This window comes from Diachasma alloeum, unplaced genomic scaffold, assembly GCF_001412515.2.
Source record: "Diachasma alloeum isolate Michigan unplaced genomic scaffold, Dall2.0 Dall_scaffold_00178, whole genome shotgun sequence".
Lineage (NCBI taxonomy): Eukaryota > Metazoa > Arthropoda > Insecta > Hymenoptera > Braconidae > Diachasma > Diachasma alloeum.
Window position 1 is genome coordinate 205,883 of NW_021680344.1, and position 3,891 is coordinate 209,773.

Sequence of the window (3,891 nt, forward strand, 5' to 3'; positions counted from 1 at the left end):
AATAGTATATTTCAGCACGTGTGGGGCAATATCGTCTTTAACGTGTGTGGGGTTTACAGCATGAGCCGAAGGCGAGTGATGTAACCACACACGTTAAGGACGAAATTTCCCAACAAGTACTGAACAAAATTTTATGTCACGAAGCCTGAAACCGGGTGAATTAGACACGAGACGCGAAGCGTCGAGTGTGTAATCCAGCCGGTTTCAGGCATGAGTGGCATAAAGATTATTTTTCCAACCCAAATATCGGGCAATTNATAGCATTTTCTTTTGCGACTATTCAATCGATGAACGATTTGGATCAATCATAGAATTTCTATTTCGTAGAAATTTTTTTTCTCAGTGTATGGATGTCCACATGAAAAGGGGGCACTTTGTCGATTCTAGTTTCCGAGATATTTACATTTTTGTGTCACCAACTCCCATTTGCACCAATGTTAAATTGTTTTTTCCATCTTCTCCAACGACGTCATTGCTGACCCTATGAAGATCATTTTGGGCTCAAAATGGGCGGAATGTTATCAATATTATCAGAGTATACATAACACCATATCGACAAAGTGGTCCGTTTTCATGCGGACATCCACATATAATCACAAAAAAAAATAAAGTAAAAAAAATCACGCCAAGTGCAGGCTTTATTTGCTTCTTTCCAAAAATGAAGGAGATCATGACTGAAGGAGATCATATAAAATCGCAAGACCCCAAATGATAAATATCAACCTGGACAAAAATGACTAAAGAATTTCTATTAGAATTTCTATTAGTTTTATTAGGGCCCTCCGTCAAATCACGGGCTACAAAAATTAATTTCAATGCCTTTATTAGTATTGAACGCCATTCCGTACAATGAATAAAATGACAGTATCCAGCGTCGAAGGGCCAAAAATCAAACACCGCCCGTGATGATGGGAAAATTGAAAAATTGAAATAGTATATTTCAGCACGTGTGGGGCAATATCGTCTTTAACGTGTGTAGGGTTTACAGCATGAGCCGAAGGCGAGTGATGTAACCACACACGTTAAGGACGAAATTTCCCAACAAGTACTGAACAAAATTTTATGTCACGAAGCCTGAAACCGGCTGAATTAGACACGAGACGCGAAGCGTCGAGTGTGTAATCCAGCCGGTTTCAGGCATGAGTGGCATAAAGATTATTTTTCCAACCCAAATATCGGGCAATTTAATTGGCCCATTCGACATCACGTGGTACAAGCTACAGGGTTTTCAACTGATAATTTTTTGATAATTTTCTCTGGCAGTTGCTATATAAAAAACAAAACATCATGCAGTCGAATTAACCCCTCGTCAAACTGACAGATTGAATTCAATTGTGGTAATCCGAGGATTTTTATTCAAAATGAGTAGATTCGGAGTTCATTCCCTGAAAACCATTGATGAAAAAGTAAAGGGGAATATTCCCCTCAATACGGAGAAAACGAAGAAGACAATTTGGAAATATTTTACCAGTTTTTGTGATGAGAGAAACTACACATTGAGTGCTGACACACACATTGAATGCTGTTGTGTTAATTATACAATTTTCGTTTCTCAATTGTGAGTTCCGTCTCATGGTCCAATTATATTGCCCGACATTTGGATTGGAAAAATAATCCCCCGAATACCACACGAACTTCAAAATTAATCGGGCATTTTCCTCAAGGATCCCTGCATACAAACGAAGTCGTTAAACTTTTCAGGAAAAATCACTCGTGCTTCGCACTCGTGATTTTTTAACCTGAAAAACTTGACTCCTTCGTTTGTTTGCAACGAACCTATCGGAAAATACCCGATAATTTTGAAGCTCTTGTGGTATTACAAGTGAATATTCTTGCCGTTCCTTTCTTGCTATATTTCCCTCTTCTTCTTCCTCTGTTTCTCCTCTGCGTTCAGAACGCCAAGAATATTAATTTCAATTTTTAACGATTTCGATCGTAATTTACGACAATTTTGAGCGCAATTGCGTAATCGTAACTTGCGGCGATTTTGATCGTAATTTACGCTTCAGAAAGCGTAAAAGATAACTTCTTTAACGTAATTTACGTTTAGGTTTTTCTGTGTGTTCTTTCTAAAATATAAAAATTACATCTCTCTTCTCATTGCCTCCTAGAACCATAAATTTCTCAAAACCAGTGAGTTGATTCTGGAACTCAGGACCTTTTTTCTATGCATATACCAGTTACATACTACTAAAGCACTAGAATTTCTTTGTGCAAGTTGAAAATCCATGATTGTGTGAGAAAATAACCGAATGCATGCATTATTAAAATTAACCTACCTGGTACTGGATCCTCAACGAATTGCACCTGATTCAGACTCTTGGAGAATTCCCCCTGCTTGACTTTCTGTGAAAATTCCGCGCTACTTAATTTTTTCGAAAATTTGACACGATAATTGCCACGCTGTTTACCCGGTTTCTGTAATGACGATTGCTTTGGCCTCTTTGCGAAAGTATATGGGATCGTGTAAGGTTGAGCTACGTAAAAGTAGATGGGCCGGTAGTCCTCATCGAGTTGAGGTATACGAACTACGGGGCTCGTTGGGCAGTCGTATATACTAGCCGGACCGTTGCTGCACGCCCAAGAATTTTGATATGGATACCCGTAGTGGCTCGCCGTTTTTCGCGAATGGCCTTCCACGATTTTCGTTTTATTGTATCCGCTGGGCTAAATGCACCCCAGCGAAATTACCTTATATTGTTTTCACTATTTTTTCCTCTCTGTTGTTACCCTGAATTCTACATTTGCGTTTTCGATGAATTTTCAGTCTTTTGAAACACATTTATCACTCACTCATCTCCTTCAAATTTTCGTGAATTTCTTTCAGTTTTTTTAAACGTAGCACTCCCGTTGTGAGCCATTCCCATGAAGATTAAATCTCCACCGGTTTGTCCTCAGTCTACCTCTACTTCCGTGATATCTGTAAACAAAATTATCGCATGTCATTAGATGCGATCCCACTTGTCGAATAAAGAAAATATTCAGGAGTAATACCCCAAGAGCTTCAAAATTATCGGGTATTTCCCGATAGCTTCGTTGCAAACAAATGAGGGTGTCAAGTTTTGCAGGTTAAAAAATGCCGAGTGCTTGCGCGAGGCATTTTTCTGCAAAACTTACCACGATAAGTGGTAAGTGGTTTGTTTGCGGGGGAGCTTGAGGGAAATACCCCATTAATTTGGAATCCCGAGGGGTATTTGTCGGATTATTTTTCCCAATCGGATTTTGGCCAAGCAGAGTGCAGTAGACAACATCAGGAGGTGAATGGAGGAAGATTTGAACAAATTATGTTAATAGACTAATCCGAGGGGCTATTCACACTCGAATTGGGTGACACCGTGATGACAAAATGTCATCGATTACACGTGATTTCAACGCTGATTACACTGATTACGACTACAAGTGATTACCATTGTCGCGGAAGGTGATTTCAATGATTACAAATGATTTCAGTGATTACCAAATATTTGTAATCATTGAAATCACCAAATTTTTTTTTTTTCATAAATTATTTTTAATATTAAAAAATTAATCAATAATTGTGTAGACTTTTTCTGCAACTATTTTTATTCATTTTTTTATTTTATCTCATAAAATACATTAGAATGAAACACAGCGCTAAAAATATTTTCTAATTTCTTTATAAATATTATCTCGCACTTTCAAACGACCGTCTTCAGTCATTACAGGGGCTGAAACTGTTTTCCTATATTGTTCAATGTCAATATATCCGTGGGAATCCATTGGTTGTGGTCGTAAAGCATTGGAGTCTTGGTCCAGGATATACCATTGACACGAAACTCCAATTTGCTTCTTATTTCCTCTGATTCGTGCATATGTCCCTGAAAATTCCCTACTTCTCAACGTTTTCCCCCCGTGATGATTTCCATAGAA

At 38.2% G+C, this 3,891-nt stretch overlaps 1 protein-coding gene across 1 annotated transcript in view; it reads right to left on the minus strand.

Annotated features, from left to right (window-relative positions):
• The window catches only part of LOC107038650, a 36,130-nt gene that overhangs the window by 22,772 nt on the left and 9,467 nt on the right, over positions 1–3,891 (minus strand). Inside the window, exon 2 of the mRNA XM_015257876.2 lies at positions 2,280–2,920. The gene's annotated coding sequence lies outside the window, so the exon portion shown is untranslated. The remainder of the gene's footprint in view (positions 1–2,279; positions 2,921–3,891) is intronic.